This window comes from Aotus nancymaae, unplaced genomic scaffold (assembly GCF_030222135.1).
Source record: "Aotus nancymaae isolate 86718 unplaced genomic scaffold, 86718_ANA_hifiasm-v0.15.2.pri h1tg000088l, whole genome shotgun sequence".
Lineage (NCBI taxonomy): Eukaryota > Metazoa > Chordata > Mammalia > Primates > Aotidae > Aotus > Aotus nancymaae.
This window is the reverse complement of record NW_026988503.1, coordinates 3,056,445-3,079,047: the sequence shown is the minus strand read 5'-3', so window position 1 is coordinate 3,079,047 and position 22,603 is coordinate 3,056,445.

Genomic DNA, 22,603 nt, shown 5'->3' with positions numbered 1-22,603 from the left:
GAACTGCGTTATTTTCCAAATATTTTCGGAGATCTCAAATTTCTTTCTATCATTTTACAATTTTATTTCATTGTAACCAGAGACAATACTTTGAATATCTCAATTCTTTTAAGTTGATTAAGTCTTTCACCTCAATGGCCTCTGAACCCAAATTACATTTCTTACAGAAAACATGTAATTGGAGCCTGTTTTTTTTTTCTTTTAATCCAGAGTGATAAGCTTAGCATTTACTCAAAAAATGTTAACATTAAATATAATTATTGATAGATTATTAATTACAACTATTTGTTATTTACATGCTATGTTTTTCACTGTGGCATGCCTCTTTCCTTTCTCTGTACCTCCATTGCTGCTTTATTTTGTGTTACATGTTTTTTTGGTGTATATTTTAAGTTCCTTTTATTAACTATATATTTGAATCATATTCTTTGTCATTTCTCAGGATTTTTTTTTTTTTTTTTGAGGTGAAGTTTTGCTCTTGTTGCCTGGTTGGAGCGCAGTGGCACAATCTTCGCTCACTGCAACATACACCTCCCAGGTTCAAGTGATTCTCTTGCCTCAGACTCCCAAGTGGCTGAGGTTACAGGCACCTGCCATCATGCCTGGCTAATTTTCTTTTTCTTTTTCTTTTTAGTAGAGACAGGGTTTCACCATGTTGGCCAGGCTGATCTGGAACTCCTGACCTCAGGTGATCCACCCACCTCAGCCTCGCGCATTACAGGCTGGGATTACAGGCGTGAGCCACTGTGCCTGGCCATTTCTCAGGTTATTAATGCACATCTTAACTTCTAAAAAAGTCTAATTCAAATTAATAATAATTACAATAGGACATATAAATGTTCCTCTAATATACTTTTTTCTCTCCCTCCTTTGTGCTATTTCAGACATACAAATTTATATCTTGTAAGTCCATTAGACTGTTTCATAACTAATTGTGTAAAACATTAGTTATAGTTATATTGACCTTTGTAAATAACTTTGCTGGTGCTCTCTATTTATTCCTCTCTTTCAGACTGAAGGACTCCCTTTTAGTATTTCTTGAAGAGCATTTCTGATGGTGACAGATTTTCTCTGTTTTGGTTTATGTGAGAATTTCTTTATTTCCCCTTCATTAAAAAAATTAAAAATAGGCCGGATGCAGTGGCTCACACCTGTAATCCCAGCACTTGGGAGGCCGAGGCAGGCAGATAACCTGAGGTCAGGAGTTTGAGACCAGCCTGGCCACATGACAAAATCCCATCTCTATTAAAAGTACAAAATTAGCTGGACATGGTGGTAGGTACCTGTACTCTCGGTTACTCGGGAGATTGAGGCAGCAGAATCGCTTGAACACAGGAGGTGGAGGTTGCAGTGAGCTGAGATACTGCCACTGAACTCCAGCTTGGGCAACAAAGTGAGACTGTCCCAAAATATAAAAATAAAAATAGTCTTTTCACACAGAGTCCTTCAAACTATTAACAATTTACTCTAGTGTTATAAATTTGTCACAATTGATGAACCTATACTGATACACTATTATTTGCTTAAGTATATTGTTCTGTGTTTTAAAAATTGGATAACGTTAAATATATACCATCAAAATATACAGAATAGTTTCCTCACCCTAGAACTCCCCTGTGCCTCTTTAACTCTGTGCACATCTCCCTCTGCCACCAAACCTCTAACAATAACTTATCATTTTACTGTCACTACAGTGTCTTTTCCAGAACTTTATACCATTGAAGTAAAATGTAGACTTTCAAACTGGCTTCTTTCAGTTAGGAATATTCATATTCATTTAAGTATCCTCTATGTCTTTTTGTGGCTTCATAACTACGTTTTCTTTCTATGTAATATCCCATTGTGCAAAAGTATTACAGGTTTTTTAAATCCATTTACATATTGTTTGCCTCCAGTTACGGAAAGTATAAATAGCTACTATAAACATTCATGTAAAGGTTTTGTTTTGACATCAGTGTTAATCTCATTTGAGTAAATACCTAGGAGCATGATTGCTGGATCATTGGATAGGCTGTGTTTAGCTTTTTAAGAAATTGCCAAACTGTATTCCAAAGTGGCTGCACCATTTTGCATTTGTACCAGCAATGAATGACAACTCCTGTTCTAAATTCTCGCCAGCAGTTGGTATTATTGCCTTTCATTTTTGAAGGGTAGTTTTGCCAGACATGGAATTCTTGATTTCTTAGCCTTTTTCTTCCCCACACTTTTAGTATGTCATCTCACTGTCTTCTGACACCAATGATTTCCAATAAGAAGTCAGCTATTTATCTTATTAAGGATCACTTATAAATGATATATTGTTTTACTGTTGTCACTTTCAATTTTTTTAATTGGCCTTTGACTTTTGTGAGTTTGACTATGATATGTAGATCTCTTTCATTTAGTCTACGTGGAATTAATGTAGCTTGATGGTTTGTAGAGAAAAGTTTTTCTTTAAATTTGAAATGTTTCTGGGCATTATATCTTCAAGTACAATTTCAGTCCCTTTCATTTTTGCCTCTTATTCTGGGACTTCAATTATCCATACTTAGATATGTTTCATGGGTTCCCACAGGCCTCTGAGATTTCTCTTATTTTTCTTCCCTTTTCTTTGGTTCCTCAATGTGGATAATTTTTATTTACTGGTTCTTTTTCTGCCAGCTAAAATATGGAATACTTTGGAGTTAATATTATTTACAATTATTTTAATTTTGCCAGTCAGAATTTCTATTTGGTTTCTAAAAAATATTTTCTATCCCTTGGTTGATAGGCTATATTTCGTAAAATAGAGCTTCATACTTCGTTTTAAATATTTTTGTATAGTTTTCTTTAGTTTTATGAACATGTTAATCAGAGATGGTTAAAATATTTATATGTAAATCTATCATCTGATCTCCTTCAGGGACTTTTATTTTCTGTGTATGAGGAATAATTTTCAATATTTGCATATTTCATAATCTTTTCTTAAAAAGTGGATTTTTAGATAAATAATAGAATAATTATGGTATAAGATCTCTTCCCCCATAACAGTTTGATGTTTTAGCTGTGATTGTAATTGTTGTTCTTTTTATTTTTGCTGTTTAATTTGTCACTTTCTAGACTAATTCCATAGATTTCATATTCTCTGCAGTCTGCAGCCACTGAGTTCTGTGTCACCTATTTTCTCTTCTTTAAGTATACCTTTTCTTTTAAAACTGGCTTCCGTGTATGTTTATTAGATCAGTATAATTTAATGTTCAGCCAAATGTCTTTCAATAAGACATTTTTCTTAAAATCTTTCAGACTGTAAATCTTCCACCTTTAGCCAAAGGATCAATTCTATTTGAAAATGTAAGCTTTCAAAAAACAGGCAGTTACGTCAGCCTGAGGTCAGGAGTTCGAGACCAGCCTGGCCAACATGGTGAAATACAAAATTAGCCAGGCATGGTGGCAGGCTCCTGTAATCCTGGTTACTAGGGAGGCTGAGGCAGGAGAATTACATGAACCCAGGTGGCAGCAGTTACAGTGACTCAAGATTGAGCCATTGCTCTCCAGCCTGGGCAACAAAGCAAGACTCTGTCTCAAAATAAATAAATAATAGTAATAATAAATTAATCTTAGCTTACTTGTAACATTTTTACATTATTAACTTTTAATTTTTAAACTTTTTTGTTAGGTAATAACAACATAAAGTTGTACAAAAATATTTTCCCCTTTTTAAATTCTTATTCTGTTAGTGGTTATTTTTAATTTTTTTTTTTTTTTTTTTTTTACTTTTTGAACTTTTTTGTTGAAAACTAACAAACACACACCTTAGCCTAAGCTTACACAGGTTCAGGATTATCAACGTCACTGTCTTCCACCTCCACATCTAGTCCCACTGGAAGGTCTTGAGGGGCAATAAGGTGCATGGAGCTGTCATTCCATATGACAACAATGTCTTCTTCTGGAATACCTCCTGAAGGACCTACCTGAAACTGTTTTACAATAACTTTTGTATAAGTAGAAGGAGTGAGTACACTCTAAAGTGATTAAAAAAATTATAGTATTGTAAATATCTAAACCAGTAACATAGTTATTTATGATTATTATCAAGTATTATGTACTGTATGTGATTGTATGTGCTGTACTTTTATACAACAGGTAGTGCAGTAGATTTGTTTACACCAGTATCACCACAAACCAGTGAGTAATGTGTTGTGCTATGACAGCTGCACCTTCCCTAGGCAATAGGAGTCTTTTTGCTCCATTATAACCTTATGGAACCACCATTGTATATATGATCTGCTGTTAACTGGAACATTGTTATGCTGCATATAACTCGTGTGTGTGTGTGTGTGCGCGCGCGTGTGTGTATGTCATTTGTATATACGACATTCCCTTTTTCTCTCTTTTTTTTTTTAAAGATGGGGTTTCACCATGTTGGTCAGGCTGGTCTTGAACTCCCGACCTCAGGTGATCACCCACCTTGGCCTCCAAAGTGCTTGGATTACAGGCTTGAGCCACCACGCCCGGCCGACATTCCCTTTTTCTAATTGTAAATTTAGGTTTATGAGGTTTTCAAAATTAGACAAGTTTTGTATGTTTGCTAATGACTCAATTTTTCCCAAGATCTTGGTGATATTTTCAATTATCACGGTAAGAATTCATTGCACAATGTGGGTACACAATATTGTTGAATTAAAACCTACAGAGATATACTAAAAAATATGAGAGGGTGGAAAATGTTAAATGTCTACTGTCTTCGAGCGAGTCATTCTAACACGACAATAAAAGGCATTTCTGAAATTTGCAAAATTAAAAAGAACATTGTATGATGTTTTATTAACAAAAATACCTAAAGTTAAATAAATTGATAATATATGCTGCCATTAAATATAACGAAATAGTCATTTTATAGATAGCTCTTGTTTTTTTATCAATTCATTGCTACATTTTATATAGAAAAATTAAACACATTGCCTTACAAAATGTTATAATTCTGAAAAACTGCTCCTTGAACTTCACTGTCATAAATTTCTGTCATAAATTAGAAACAACCGTATCTCATTTTAAATAAGACATCACTGTACAATTTGGAAATCCATTGTAGAAAACACATTTCCATATTTATTCTATTTTCCTCAACTGTGATAGAGTACATGAGTATAAATGCATATGCAATTAATTCAGCCTATGAGCAACACCTGTGAGATATGTTGAAGTGAGTGTTTGAAATATTTATAGCTATCAAGGTCATAATTTGCCTTTTAACATATTAAAAATTTTGCCGGCCGGGCGCGGTGGCTCAAGCCTGTAATCCCAGCACTTTGGGAGGCCGAGGCGGGTGGATCACGAGGTCAAGAGATCGAGACCATCCTGGTCAACATGGTGAAACCCCGTCTCTACTAATACAAAAAATTAGCTGGGCACGGTGGCGCGTGCCTGTAATCCCAGCTACTCAGGAGGCTGAGGCAGGAGAATTGCCTGAACCCAGGAGGCGGAGGTTGCGGTGAGCCGAGATCGCGCCATTGCACTCCAGCCTGGGTATCAAGAGCGAAACTCCGCCTCAAAAAAAAAAAAAAAAAAAAAAAAAAAAAAAATTTTGCCAAATATATTGATGTTTCTAGTATAACAAGTTAAGTATTATCTCAGAATAGCCAATCTTTACTTTTGGTTTACATCCTGACTTTCATTTTAAAGTGGAATTTAAGTGGATAATACTGCATCATCATAATTTTATCTTAATGCAATAACATGCTAGTAATTGGTGTTATGTTACTGAAATTATAAAATCTTTTTCCATGACTATTAATATTAACCCCAGTTCTGTACAAGAGAACAGCTAAATGTTAAATTCATCTAGATAGATAGAACAGTAATCGAAAGGACATTTCTCATCAATGAATTTTGAATGGCAAAATTACTAGTGAACACCTCAAAGACTGGCTGAATCTACTTAAAAGATTTTATTTTTAACTTGAAGAACAGAATAAAATTATTGCTTGAAAAATATCCTAATTCACTCTTCCATGTTTGGACTATGATATTGGCAGGACAATTTTCAGCACTAGCTTCAGCAGCTGGCTGTGAAGCTAAAGGTCAAATAAAACCCCTTAGAAATGTATGCCCTATAACGCTTGATTTTTAAATACACATGAGGATTCCACATGCCTAGTAAGTCTAGCTTCTGTTCCCCTTAGGACATAATTGGAAGAAGAATTTAACTCTGGATATTGATGTTAAGTATTCTTGCACTGAGGTTGAGGTTGCTAATGAGAAAATCCCAAGAGTCTGTTATAAGTTCTGCCATTTACTACCTGTGTAATTTTGGGGAAGTTACATAAAAATATGTGCCTCAGTTCCCTTCTTTGTAAGAAGGAAGATTGAAAATAACATTTATCTCATAAAACTCATGAAGATATAATGAGTATCTGCATAATAATTCAGAAGATTGACTAATGTATAACTAAATTAGCATTATATATAATGCCTCTGCTCTACCTTGCAATGTGTGACAGAGTTTATAGGTACAGTCTATTATTAATGAGGATATAATATTAGTAATAGATTAATATAAAGACACAAGCAATCTTATTTGTTACTACCAAATTCCATTGAGTTCCAACAGACACAGTGTAGAATTAGTTAACTAATCAGAGTCCGTTTTCTGGCTTTAGTTTCCATTTGTTCTCCTTTCAATGTCTCTTCTATTATTATACCTCTCTAGTCTCTAAGCAAAGAATACAAATTTTCTGTCTCATTATGCACTAAGACAGTCATTGAACATTCATCTGGAGAGCTTGACATTCCATATCTATTGCTCCAGGAATATTTTACTTTTGTTTCCCTCAAAGGAGTCCTAGGCCCTCTCTGACACCTCTTGAATGATATGCTGTTGCAGAGAATTTGAGGCTGCTTTCTTAACAGCTTGAAGCATTTGTAGCATATATGACACAGTTTTATCGTTGTACTGAAGGGATCTCTCTTTAACATTGATCTCCAAAGGCTAACACATAGTTTTACGTTATCTTAATAACTAAGGCTGTCATTGCAGCCATTATGACTCTTATAAGTAAACATGGATCCTAACCAGCACACATCAGAGATAGAGTCCGCTCTTAGTAGACCATTACCAATGCTCATTTTGAAATCACAAACGTTGTAGCAAAATGCCACATGAGTCTTATTCCTGTTACCTTGTCTGGAGGGCAGAGTGTCTTTTTGATCATTTGCTATTGTAATTAGCAGCCACATTCACCAGTAGATGTGATACTTAGAGATTAATCATCAATTTAGTTAAATACTAGGTGAGACACTATATTTGCTTTTACATTCGCTAAGTTTCCAAAATAGTCTGGCCCAGTATTTCTGAAGCCTGCTAATATTGCCTCCACTCCTCTCTTCCCATATTGCTCAGTTCAATAGGGTACAAGTTGCTTTTCTCCCCTCGAGCCAGTGTTTTCTGCTCCACTGCTCTAAAAGAGTCTTGGGGCCTGCCAGAGGATCTCTAGCTAAATTAGGTAGAGATTTGTCAATATGAGCAAAAAATAAAGTTTTCCAAGTTTCCATGATACAGTCAGTTTAACGAAGGCAGAAATAATTTGTGGATTTATATTTATACATTTTTTTGAAAATAAAAACATTTCTTATATTTAATAAATTATGGCAGGCTTAATGCTTAATAAGTGTTGATTTTAACCAATGTACCTTAAGGTACTTGAGAAATTTTAGTAGTCATTTTTTTATTTTTTTCAAAGTCCTCAAAGACATAGCTATATTGTATAGAGATAGAAATACTTCAAATGATTATCTATTCTGGCTATTTAAAGAGACTAGGGTTTCAGAAATGCTATGAGGCAACCTCTTAATCATCACCTACTTTGTAGCAGAGCTATAACAATGTTCTCCCTATCTTTACTAATAAACAGTTAAATAGTGCACATTTCTTCAGTTCCACTGAGAAACACCTGCTCTCTGCAATTGAGGCTAAGGCATTCCAAATTCAATGAAGGGTGCACTAATTAGTCTCAGTCAATTGGTCCACAGGCTGGCTACTTTTCCCAGATTTCCTGATATCACTACAGGCTGCTACTGAAAGCCTTTTTTGACCATCTTTGGTATGATTCCAGGTTTCTAGCACTATGGATAAATGTGTAAACCCTTGTCTTAGTTTGCTTGGGCTGCTACAATAAATTATTGTAGAGTGGGTAGCTTAAAACACAAACATTTATTTTTCATAGTTCTGCAGGCTGGAATTCCAAGATTAGAGTGCCAGAATGGTCAGGTTCTTGTTGAAAGGCTTTCTTCCTTGTTGAAGACTCTCTCCTGTTGAAATGACCACCTTCTCATTGTATTCTTACATGGTATAGAGCAGATAGAAAGATCATCTCTCTCCTGTATCTTCTTATAAGAGCACGATTCCACTCATGATTGTTTCATCCGCCTTACCTACTTACCTCCAAAAGGCCCAGTCTTTAAAAAGTCATTACATAGAAGTTTTAGGCTTCAACATAACAATTTTTGAGACACACATACCTTCAGTGCCCCTGTTCTTCTATCTCTGAGGGACAGAGTTTGAGGTTTCTTTTCAGTCTCACTCATTCCTTCCATAAAGGACAGATGTAAGTGTCTTTCATTCTGACATTGCAGTATCCTAGTCATTTTATTTTTTATCCTCAATGAGAAAAAATACCTAAAAACTTTTCCACTGCCTGGAGTAATTTATCCCTTCTATTTCCTTTTTTTTTTTTTTGGATGGTCAAAAATTTAGTTTATGATTCCAAAGCATTGTTTACAGTGATGAAGGCTATTATTGTTTACAGTTTCTACTTTTTTCACCACCTTGAGGACCACATTCCTTAAATTTGTAATATAATCATAAAGTTTGTCTCTAATATATTCTTTTCATAAACTATTTCTGTAGTTAATTAAATTTATAGTCAAAATATTGTCTCATTATGACCATGATAAATTACTGCCTATCAAATGCTGAAGTTTCAGTACCTCTCTACAACGGTGGGCTGAGTCTATTACTGTGTTTCTTTTCCAAGACCCTTCATGCTAGTTCCAGATTTAATATAGGTAGCATTTTAACAAATGATTTTACAATTTAGTAATGGATTTTCTTGGCTTCTCCAAGACCAATGATCCAAATGAGTTTTTATATTCCAAAATCACTAAAAAAGTTAATAGTAAATGTTCTCATCACAAAGAAATGCTACGTATGTGAAGTGACAGATACGCTAATTAGCCTGATATACTCATTCCACAATGTATACATATATCATAACACTGTACTCACATACATATATAAAAAATTTGTCAATTAAAAATAAAATAAGGCTAGGCATGGTGGCTTACACCTGCAATTCCAACACTTTGGGAAGCTGAGGCAGTTGGATCACATGAGGCCAGGAGTTTGTAAGCAGCCTGGCCAACATGGTGAAACCTGTCTCTACTAAAAATACAAAAATTAGCTGGGTGTGGTGTTGCACACCTGTAATCACAGCTACTCGGGAAGCTGAGGCACAAGAATCTCTTGAACCTGGGAGGTGGAGATTGCAGTGAGCTGAGATCATGCCACTGCACTTCAGCCTGGGAGACAGAGCGAGACTGTCTCAAAATAAATAAATAAATAAATAAATAAATAAATAAATAACAATAAAATAAAATGTTTATAAAGATTAAGTTATAGCCCTCAGAATGACCTTTGAGCTTTGCAATAAACACTATTGAAATTTTTTAAACTGAAAGAGTGAGCACATTTAATTGTTGTAGTCGACTTAAATTTAAGACTTTACTATTTATTGTAGGGACAAATATTGAATTAAGAGGCTAAATTATCCTTGTTGAAAATAAAAAATCCCTCTCCCACCTTTTCTGTAGAACATGTACTCTAGAAAACTTAAAATTCTAAGTACTTCTTCCCCTCTTTGAAACATATGTAAATGTTTCTAAAAACTAGATTGGCCTTTTGTAAATTTTACAACTTGGAAATATCTTTCTCAAGGACCTAAGAGAGATCTTTGAATTGTAATCATCAAGGGAGATAGCTCCACTACATTTTGCTTTCTCCGGTATAGTTGGAGTCTAACTTTTGTAGGCCTTTTACTCTAAGTTTGAAAGCTGCTTTCTATCATAAAGATACGAGAAGTTTGTTTTTCATCCAGATAAAGCCAATTAGCTAACACAGAACATCACCTCAATTTCCAGGTAATGTTAGAATGAACAACGATTGACAAATGGTGCTGTCAAGTCATCTTACCTGAGGACGTGTATGAAATGGAACATAGCTGCTTGGCTATATTAAAGAGTGAGTATTCTTTGTGTTTGTTTTTGCAATGCATCAACTTGGAAATGAGAAAATATTTATATGTTTCTGCGTTTAGGGCTTTCTGAGTAACTCTTACTGAAACTTGAAAACTGCGCAGAAAATCAAGTCTTGAAAGGTCATTTAAGACAGAGTAAAGAGAGAACCCCAGAGATCTCTAACCCTCCTGAGATATGCATTTCTATTACAAGGAAGGATGAGATCCTGTGGATATATTCTTGGGTGACAAAGTTGGCAACTCAGGTTTTATCTTTTCTTCGGGGAGATTTATTTATGTACTAAACAGAAAAGGAAACTAAGAATTTTTCCCATTATGGTTCAAACAAATTTTCTCGGATAAGAAGGTAAAGTTGTCTCTTTCACCTATATATACAGACAAAAATTACTTTGTGGATGTCTCTTGACTATGACATAGATCCTAAAAGTATAAGGTGCTATCTGGATTTTACCATGTCACTCCAGAGGTAAGAATTGGGACACGGGACGCCATGAAGATATTATTTTTTCCAATAAGGAAAAATAAACTGTTCTGCTTCATAAACATTGTGTATATTCAGAATAATGTTAATAAATATAGATATTAAAAACTTAAAGTTGTATGATTATGGTTTATGCTCATTGTATGAGTAAATTTCTTTGTATGACTATAGGTTATTTTATTTTTAGTAAGTCTACAGAAATGTTTGGCAATAGTGTAAAATATATGGATAATAATTGTTATTGAAACAAATATGGAATTGCAATAACATTTTCACAATGCACTTGTGTAAGTTATTTTTAATAGCAGTCATGAAAATTTAACATCCAAGCATTTTAAACTTTACAAAAGACATTCAATTAGTTATGAGTTTAAATTATTTTCATTTTTATTTGTAACTTCTCACACCCTGCAGAGAGCAGAGGAAAAGCATAGAAAGATATACAAAGAATATTATTGAGCTTTTGAACCTCAAAATAAGAAATAAATTACATATATAATATGCATCAAGCTGTGCATCTGGTTTATATAGCTTAATTAAGTTGAAAATAAATGTTTTAATTAATATTATTTTGTAATATGTTTATTCCTTTTATTTGAAGATGAAACTGACTATATTTGCCTGGAGATCTGACTAAAATAGCTCAGAACAGCTTTGGCTTTGGAATTCCTTATGCATAAGATATACATCTGTAACTAAAATAGTATTTTATGATGTGAATCTTTTTTTTTCTTTTCTGTATGCTGTATTTTCCCAGAGGATTTTATTCTTTTTGTCCTAGGAAAGAGACAAGGCAGGCCATTGCTAGGTATGATTTGGTTATTAAACACTTTCCTTTTTAGTTTTTCTCTACCAAAATCTTGAATAAGAGTTAAGCCTATTCTTTATGCTGTTGCTCAAACTGAGAATTGAGATTCTAGTTTCATGGAGGGTTTTCTTTATTTCTGTCTTAGCATGACATTAGTTAATAGTATTTATTGTACCTATAAGATCGCTAGGTTCAGGGAATTGAGAAAAGAGAGGATTGAGTACTAGAATGTGGAATTCTAGCAGAACACCTTAAAGTCCTAACTTTTCCTGCTTTTCCTTGAAGAGTTTCTTTTGCCTCGTCTGTCTCCTTTAATGCCTCAATATTTGGTCATCTACCTGTGGAACTGAGTGTGGGAGGCCATGTATTCAGATTCCATGTGTGTCCCTAAGTGTCTGTGTCTTACAACCTGCCTGGACACTCTACCGTGATGAATTTCTAAACTGAGGAAAAACTTGCATCACCTAAATTGTTTTGGGTATATTCTTAAAATAATTCTAAATGTTTAATATTTTTATTTTACTTTTTTTTTTTTTTTGAACGGAGTCTCACTCTTTTGCCAGGCTGGAGTGCAGCAGTGCGATCTTGGCTCACTGCAACCTCTGCCTCTTGGGTTCAAGTGATTCTCCTGCCTCAGCCTCCCTAATAACTGGATTACAGGCATGCACCACCACATCCAGCTAATTTTTGTTTTTTTTTTTGTTTGTTTCTTTGTTTGTTTGTTTTAGTAGAAATGGGTTTTCACCATGTTAACCAGAATGGTCTTGATCTCTTGACCTTGTGATCCGCCCACCTTGGCCTCACAAAGTGCTGGGATTACAGGGGTGAGCCACAGCACCCAACCTATTTATTTTACTTTTATACAAGTTTAATTTATATAGAATAATGTGTACAAATTTTAAGTATGCAACTTGGTTCTTTTTACATATATTTATAGATCTCAAAAATCCACTCAAATCAAGATGTAGAACATTTTCATAACCTCAGGTAGTTCCTATTTTCCCTTTTCCAGTTAATGCTTCCATTGTATCCCCATCTCACAGAAATATCTATTCTGATTCCTGTCTCTATGGTTTAATGATGAAGAGAATTTAAAGTCATTTCCCTTACTTGCCTCACAATGCAAGTAACTGCCTAAAACACTGTAATAAGAGACTGCAAATATTTCTCTTTGGAAGTAAAGCAACCTAGACAGATGACTTATTGAAAATAATATTTGTGGTCTGTTTTTCAAAAAGTGGCTGACCATCCAGTTTTTCTATAAAGAGCTCTTGCTAAAGAGTTTAAACCAGCCAACAAATACATGAACAAAAGCTCATCATCACTGGTCATTAGAGAAATGCAAATCCAAACCACATTGAGATACCATCTCATGCCAGTTAAAATGGTGATCATTAAAAAATCAGGAGACAACAGATGCTGGAGAGGATGTGGAGAAACAGGAACGCTTTTACACTGTTGGTGGGGGTGTAAATTAGTTCAACCGTTGTGGAAAACAGTGTGGCAATACCTCAAGGATCTAGAAATAGAAAAATCATTTGACCCAGAAATCCCATTACTGGGTATATGTTGATGAGAGATTATATGAAGAAACATTGACAAGGAATAATGTGAGCCATTGCAGAATAAGAAAAATGGAAAAATCTACAATCAATAAAACACAGATAATTTTATCTTTGACAAACCTGAGAAAAACAAGCAATGGGGAAAGGATTCCCTGTTTAATAAATGGTGTTGGAAAAACTGACTAGCCATGTGCAGAAAGCAGAAACTGGACCCCTTCCTGACACCTTACACTCAAATTAATTCCAGATGGATTAAAGATCTAAACATAAGACATAGCACCATAAAAACCGTAGAAGAAAACCTAGGCAAAACCATTCAGGATACAGGCATAGACAAGGACTTCATGGCTAAAACACCAAAACCAATGGCAACAAAAACAAAAATAGACAAATGGGATCTATTTAAACTCCAGAGCTTCTGTACAGCAAAGGAAACAATCATTAGAGTGAACCGGCAACCAACCAAATGGGAAAAAAATTTTGCAATCTACCTATCTGACAAAGGGCTAATATCCAGAATCTACAAAGAACTACAACAGATTTATAAGAAAAAAACAAACCCATTCAAAAGTGGGCAAATGATATGAACAGACACTTTACAAAAGAAGAAATCTATGCGGCCAATAAACATATGAAAAAATGCTCATCATCACTGGTCATTAGAGAAATGCAAATCAAAACCACATTGAGATACCATCTCATTCCAGTTAGAAAGACAATGATTAAAAAATCTGGAGACAACATATGCTGGAGAGGATGTGGAGAAATAGGAACACTTTTACACTGGTGGGAGTGTAAATTAATTCAACCATTGTGGAAGACAGTGTGGCGATTCCTCAAGGACCTAGAAATAGAAATTCCATTTGACCCAGCAATCCCATCGATGATAGACTGGACAAAGAAAATGTGGCACATATATACCATGGAATACTATGCAGCCATAAAAAATGATAAGTTTGTGTCCTTTGTAGGGACATGGATGAACCTAGAAACCATCATTCTCAGCAAACTGACACAAGAACAGAACATCAGACACTCCATGTTCTCACTCATAGGTGGGTGTTGAACAATGAGAAGACGTGGACCCAGAGAGGAGAGCATCACACACTAGGGTCTGTTGTGGGGGCTAGAGGAGGCATAGTGGGAGGGAGGGTGGGGGGGATAATGGGGGGAGAAATTTCAGGTATAGGTGATGAGGGGATGGAGGCAGCAAACCACCTTGCCATGAATGTACCTATGCAACAATCTTGCATGATCTGTACATGTACCCTAGAATCTGACTTACAATAAAAAAAGAATATATTCATGTAACTGAAACCATCTGCACCCCCAACACTATTTAATCAAAAATTATAATTATTGCCTTATATGTAATTCTAACATAAATGTATAGAAGTTATGTTTAATTTACTCATTCAACTCAATATTCACAGAATATATATACAGAATCTATGAAAGGGCAAATAATTCTGTTTACAATTTAGAGCATGTGAAAATACACTGGATGTATGTTTATTTTTTATTCCTTCTTAATTATAATTAAACAATCATTTCAAGGGAATATATGGAGTATACCACTACGAAAATAGAAATTTGAAAGAGAGTGCTTTAATTGTAATGTATGAAAGAATTCAAATACAGCATTGAATTGCTTTTAATATTATACCTTTGTATGGCAAATTTAAACATTATTTTTAAAGCATACATTTCAAGTGCCAAATATTTTTGGTGAAATATCCTATGAATGGCAAGTTTAATAACTATATTTTCAAGGCATAGATTTTATGTGGTAAATACTCTGCTAATACTTTCTTTTTAAAGTAAAACTGAACTAATACCACAAATTCTATTTTGTCTAGTAATCTGTCTGCTTCAATTTTAACTGTTATTTCTACATTCTTATCTGTTTTCCAACAATTCAAACCATGTGTCTAGCAGATCCATGAGAAGAATAATTTTACAGTAGATCGAAGTTGAAATAGTAGGCATGAAGTGCTCTGAAAATATTGTTTGTTGGCCTTTCCTTCTTCATCTTCAGAAAGACAAATGATAACTAAAGACATCTTTAATTCACTACAAATTGCATTCAACTTGACATTCAAAAGTCTTGGATTACATATCTACTGTTCTCTACCTGTGTGAACTTGATAAACTCACTGATGATTTATGAGTTTCCTTTACTTGTTATATAAAGTAAATGATATTACTTTGAACAATATAAAATTATCTGTATTTTGTCATTTTTGACCTTCAAAACAAAAATTTTAAATTGTGCAATCTTATGGAAGTTATTTCACTCTGTTGCTCTGTGTAATAAATAAGGAAATGCATGGGGAAATGGTTAATAAAGTCCCATGTATGAACATAAAGTTAGTTTACTTGAAAATGTTCTATTTAAATTAAAGCTATGTTATTGGCATTACAATTTGCCTCTAAATGTTTTTATCCAAAGTAAAAGAATAAGAGATAAATAAACTGAAACCATAGTAGTATTAGTTGGTTGAAACATTGCTACCATTAATAATTAGTTGTGGAATTCTTGAAACACAAAAACTTTAGAGTATCTAACTGATGAGTAGCAGAATTTAGTGGAAAGCACAAGTGTATTAGAATCAAGTAGATCCGAGCTCAAAGTCCTACTTCTACACTTACTAGTTACTTTATTTTCTGAAAGTCACATAATCTCATCAGAATCAATCTTATTTATAAAATATCAAATTTGTAAGTATTAAAAGATATATCAGATTATATATGCAAATGACTGACATACAGCATGCATTCAATAAGTATTGATTTATTTAACTTCCCCTTCATCTTTTCATTTTGTTTTATATTAACTTGAAATTTCCTCAATTACTTAAGATTCTCTTGCACCCTAAGTCTTCAATGAAATTAGCTAAGAAATCCTGAATATGTGGGTCATATCGCATAGGGCTATTCAGTAGATGTTAGATATTTAATTAATACATTAAATAAATAAAATATACATAATTGTGCCTTGAAAACATAAAAAGTACAGTTGTTCAGGGTTAGTATTTTTTGAATAATTACAGTCACAGATACATTTCAGATTTTGTAAATTTAGGCAATTGCCTCAAGACATAAACATACATTATAAAACGTGTAAGGAATTGATTCTGTTAATGTCATGTATTGTTCAAATAATTTGTGAAGTTAAATTCTGTCATTCTAGACTAACTGCCCAAAAGAATCAGAGTGTATATGTAAGAATACATATAATGTTTGCATTTGAAATTTTTAAGCATATTTACTGATAGGGTTTTACTGATATGGTTTGGCTCTGTGTCCCCACCCAAATCTCATCTCAAATTGTAATTCCCATGTGTTGAGGGAGGGACCTGTAATCTTCATAATTCAAGGGAGGGAGGTTATTGGATAATGGGGGTGATTTTCTCTGTGCTGTTCTCCTGATAGTGAGTGAGTTCTCACGAGATCTGTGGGTTTTATGTGTTTGGAAGTTCCTCCTTTGCTCTTCTCTCTCCTCCTGCCATTTGAAGAAGGTGCTTGCTTCCCCTTCACTTTCAGCCATGATTGTTCATTTTCTGAGGTCTCCCAAATGATGTGGAACTGTGAGTCAATTAAACCTGTTTCCTTTATATATTACCCAGTCTTTGGTATTCCTTATAGCAGTGTGAAAACAGACTAATACAATTACTAAGTATTAGTCTTTATTAATTTATTGTATAAACCATGTATAACTTTTAAGGAAACATGTAGGTCCAGTCTGCTGAATATTTCTTTAGGGATTCAGTTTTATATATTTTAAATATAGGACTGTAGGGGAAAAATTATTCAAAAGAAGGTATAATGCACTTCTGTGACCATGGTATCTCATCATTATTGTTAATGCTCTGATCCTAAGCTGATCCTCTTTTCTTAAAATGAGAGAAACTGGCCACTAACTCAAATAATTTTCCAAGGAAATATTGAGGTTATTTTAATTACTCTTTTACAGCTCAGTTACACACAAAAATAAGACTACAGCTATCCCCCTTATCTGTGAAGGATACACTCGAAGACCCACAGTGAATGCCTAAAACTGTAAATAGTGCTGGATCCTAGGTATACTATGATTTTTCAATCTATTAACTGAAATGGCTACTCAGTGACTAAGGGGCAGGTAGCATATATACTGTGGATATGCTAGACAAGGGGATTATTCACATCCCAGTTGGTATGACATGGGATTATGCTAAACAGAAGACAGAAGCTTCAGTGGCTTCCACCTAGTGTTAAGCCTTCAAGTGCACACAGTGCAAGAATGAATGAAGCTTTTTGATTATGGCCATTCTTGAAAGAGTAAGTTGGTATTGCATTGTGGTTTTGATTTACATTTCTCTGATTGTGAGTGATGTTGAGCATTTTTTATGTGTTCGTTGGCTGTTTGTATATATTCTCTTAAGAATTGTCTACTCATGTCCCTAGCCCACTTTTTGATGGAATTGTTTGCGTTTTTCTTACTGCTTTGTTTGAGTTTGTTGTAGATTCTGGATATTAGTCCTTTGTCAGATGTATAGATTGTGAATTCTTGTGAAGACTCCCTCAATGTGTTGTCTGTTTACTCTGTTGACTGTTCTTTTTGCCATGTAAAAGCTCTTTAGCTTAATTAAGTCCCAGCTATTTATCTTTGTTTTTATTGCATTTGCTTTTGGGTACTTGGTCATGAAATCCTTGCCTAAGCTAATGTCCAGAAGAGTTTTTCCAATGTTATCTTCTAGAATTTTTATAGTTTCAGGTCTTATATTTAAGTATTTATACCATCTTGAGCTGATTCTTGTATAAGATGAGAGATGAGGATCCAGTTTCATTCTCCTACATGTGGCTAGCCAATTATCCCAGCACCATTTGTTGAAAAGGGTGTTCTTTCCCCAGTTTATGTTTTTGTTTGCTTTGTTGCAGATCAGTTGGCTGTAAGTATCTGGGTTTATTTCTGGGTTCTCTATTCTGCTTCATTGGTCCATATGCCTGTTTTTATATCAGTACCATGCTGTTTTGCTGACTATGGCCTTATAGTATAGTTTGAAATCAGGTAGTGTGATCCCTTCAGGTTTGTTCTTTTTTGTTTATTCTTGCTTTGGCTATGTGGGCTTTGCATTGGTTCCATATGAATTTTAGAATTGCTTTTTGTAATTCTGTGAAAATTGATGGTGGTATTTTGATGGGGACTGCATTGAATTTTTAGACTAATTTTGGCAGTATAGTCATTTTCACAATATTGATTCCACCGATCCATGAGCATGAAATGTGTTTCCATTTGTTTGTGTTGTCTATGATTTCTTTCAGCAGTGTTTCATAGTTTTCCTTGTGAGGTCTTTTGCTTCCTTGGTTAAGTATATTCCTAAGTATTTAATTTTTTTGGAGCTATTGTAAAAGGGGTTGAATTCTTGTATTGATTCTCTGCTTGGTTGCTGTTGGTGTATAAAAGAGCTACTGATTTCTGTACATTAAACTTGCAGCTGGAAAATTTGCTGAATTTGTTTTATCAGTTCTATGAGCTTTATGGAAGAGGCTTTAGGGTTTTTGAAGTAAACAATCATATTGTTAGCAAAACAGTGACAATTTGACTTCCTCTTTACAAATTTGGATGCACTTTCTTTCTTTCTCTTGTCTGATTGCTCTGGCTAGGACTTCCAGTCCTATGTTGAAGAGGAGTGGTGAGAGTGGACATCCTTGTCTTGTTCCAGTACTCACAGGGAATGCTTTCAACATTTCCCCATTCAATATTATGTTGTCTGTGGATTTGTCATAAATGGCTTATATTACATTAAGTTATGTCCCTTGTATGCCCATTTTGCTGAGAGTTTTAATCCTAAGGGGATGCTGGATTTTGTCAAATGCTTTTTCTGCATCTATTGAGATGAGCATGGGATTTTTGTTTTTCATTCTGTTTATGTGATGTATCACATTTACTGACTTGAGTATGTTAAACCATCCCTGCATCCCTGGTATGAAATCCACTTGATCGTGGTGGATTATCTTTTTGCTATGTTGTTGGATTCAGTCAAAAAAATAAAAAACAAAAAAAAACAGTAGATGTTGGCATGGATGCAGTTATCAGGGAACACTTCTACACTGCTGGTGGGAACTAGTACAGCCACTATGGAAGACAGTGCGGATATTCCGTAAAGAACTAAAAGTAGAACTATCATTTGATCCAGAAATTCCACTACTGGATATCTATCCAGAGGAAAAGAAGTCCTTATAAGAAAAAGATACTTACACATTAGTGATTATAGCAGCAAAATTTGCAATTGCAAAATCATGGAACCAACCCAAATGCCTATCAATCAAGTTGTAAAAGAAACTGTGAGTTACATATATATATATATAATATATATATATATATTTGATAATACCACTCAGTCATAAAAATAAATGAATTAATGGCATTGCAGTGACCTGAATTAAATTGGAGATTGTTATTTTATGTGAAGTAACTCAGGAATGGAAAACCAAACATTATATGTTCTCACTGTTGTGTGGAAGATAAGCTATGAGGATGCAAAGGCATAAGAATAAAACAATGGACTTTGGGGACTTGCGGGGACAGGTGGCAGGGGGTCAAAGGATAAAGGAGTACAATAGGTTGCTGTGTATACTGCTCTGACGATATGTGCACCAAAACCTTGCAAATCATCACTACAGAACTTACTCATGTAACTAAACACTACCTGTATCTCAATAATGTATGGAAAAAAAAGGAGTGAAGCTTGAGAGTCTCTTGCTGGATTTCAGAGGATATGTGGAATAGTCTGGGCGTCCAGGCAGAAGTCTGTTTCAGGGTTGAAGCTCTACTAGAGCAATGTGGAGGGAAAATGTGGGTTAAGAGCTTCCCCACAGAGTCCCCACTGGGGCACTGCCTAGTGACACTTCAAGAAGAGAGCCACCATCCTCTAGATGCCCACATAGTAAATCTACTAGCGGCTTGCACTCTCAGTATGGAAACGCTGCATGTGCTCAAAAACCTGTGAGAATAGCCTCCAGGGATGAACACTGCAAAGCCATAGGGGCAGAGCTACCCAAGTCCTTGGGAGCCCACCCCCTGCATTGGTGTGAACTAGCTGTTGTACATAGAGTCAAAGGAGATTATTTTAGAGCTCTAAGATTTAATGACTACCCTACTGGGTTTTGGCCTTGCGTTGGAACTTTAGCCACTTCCTTTTGGCTGATTTCTTTCTTTTGGAATGGGAATGTTTACCCAATGCTGATCTACCATTGTATCTTGGAAGTAACTAACTTGTTTTTGATTTTATGGGCTTATATGTAGAAGGGACTTGCTTTGTCTCAGATGAGACTTCTGACTTTGGACTTTTGAGTTAATGTTGGAATGACTTAAGATAAATACAGAATACATGAGGAAATAAACTCAAATGTACAAAGTCAGTAATCCCAATCATCAGAATCATTTCATACTATGAGCTACGGTATATAATCGTCAGTGTATGAAGCAGTTGGAAAACATGTTTTTTGTTGCAGCCATGTGGCAGAATCCACAATTGTCTAGTGAAAGCAGAGTTCAGGCTCTGCCTTGGGTATATATATTGCATAACTTTATATGATCAGAGGAACGAAGAACACTTTTCAGATTTCAAAATATCAGTTATCAAATGAATTTTAGTCATATTACTAGGGTTTTGGTTAAATTAAGAATAAAACACTTGTTTCTTTTCCTAGCTGTGTAAAAATATAAATCACAATGAGAGAGTTAGCTTTTGTTATTAACTCGGGTGGTATATTTGTGGTATATAATATTGTAATAGACTAAATGCTTTTGTCTTCTCATATTCATACATTAAAGTTTTAGGAAGCAATGTGATGGTATTTGGAGATGGTGCTGCTGGGATATAATTAGGTTAATATGAGGTCATGAGTCAGGTCTCCCATGAGGGAATTAGTATCCTTTTAAGAAGAGGAGGAGATCAGAGTTCTCTTTCCAGCATGTGAGGACACAGTACAAAAGAACCGGTTTGGCAGCCAGAAAGAAACTTTCACCAAAAATTCTGTTGTTTCAACCACTCAGTCTATGGCAAATGGTTACAGCAGCTTAAGCTGATTAAGACAATTATTTTAAGTTAAATAAATTCACTGAATGTTGCTATGGTTTGGATCTGTGTCCCCACCAAATCTCGTGTCATATTTTAATCCCAAATATCGGATATGGGGTCTGGTGGGAGGTTATTGGATCATGGGGGCAGATTTCTCAAGAACAGTTTGGCCCTAACCTCCTTGGTATTCTCCTTGCAATGGTGAGTGAGTTCTTATGAGATCTGGTTGTTGCAAAAGTGTATTACTTACCCCTTGCTCTCTCTTTGATCTTCCCAAGCCGTGTGATGAGCCTACTTCCCTTTGCCTTCTGTCATAATTAGAAGCTTCCTGAGGCCTCTCCAGAAGCTCAGCAGATGCCAGCATTATGCTTCCTGTGCAGCCTGCAGAACCATGAGCCAATTAAACTTCTTTTCTTATTAATTACCCAGTCTCAGGAATTTCTTTATAGCAATGCAAGACAGACTAACAGAAAATTGGTACCAAGGAGTGGAGCATTACTATAATGCTGGAAATGAAGAAGTAGCTTTGGAATGGGGTAACAGGCAAAGGTTAGAAGACATTGGAAGGTTTAGAAGAGAGGAAGATTTAAAAATTTTGAAACTTTCTAGAGACTGGTAGAATGGTTGTGACCAACATGCTGATAGTAATATGGACAATGAAGTCCAGGCTGATGAGTTCTCAGATGGGAATGAGGAATTTATTGGGAACTGGAACAAAGGTCACTTTTCTTATGCCTTAGCAAAGGACCTGGCTGCATTGTGCCCATGCTCTAGGGACCTGTGAAACTTTGAATTTGAAAATGATAATTTAGAGTATTTCCTTGAAGAAATTTCTAAGCAGCAAAATGTTCATGAAGTAGCCTGACTGCTTATAAGAGTCTGTTCTCGGGCTGGGCACGGTGGCTCACGCCTGTAATCCCAGCACTTTGGGAGGCCGAGGCGGGTGGATCACGAGGTCAAGAGATCGAGACCATCCTGGTCAACATGATGAAACCCAGTCTCTACTAAAAATACAAAAAATTAGCTGGGCATGGTGGCGCGTGCCTGTAATCCCAGCTACTCAGGAGGCTGAGGCAGGAGAATTGCCTGAACCCAGGAGGCGGAGATTGCGGTGAGCCGAGATTGCACCATTGCACTCCAGCCTGGGTAACAAGAGCGAAACTCTGTCTCAAAAAAAAAAAAAAGTCTGTGCTCATATGCATGAGCAAAGAAATGACCTAAAGTTGGAAATTATATTTAAAAGGGTAGCAGAGCCTAAAAGTTTGAAAAATTTGTAGGCTGACGAGGTGGTAGAAAAGAAAAGTCCATTTTCAGGGGAGGAATTCAAGCATGCTGTTGAAACTTGTTTAAGTAGAGAGGAGCCAAATGCTAATAGCCAAGACAATGAAAAGGATTTAAAGGCAGAGACCTTTGCT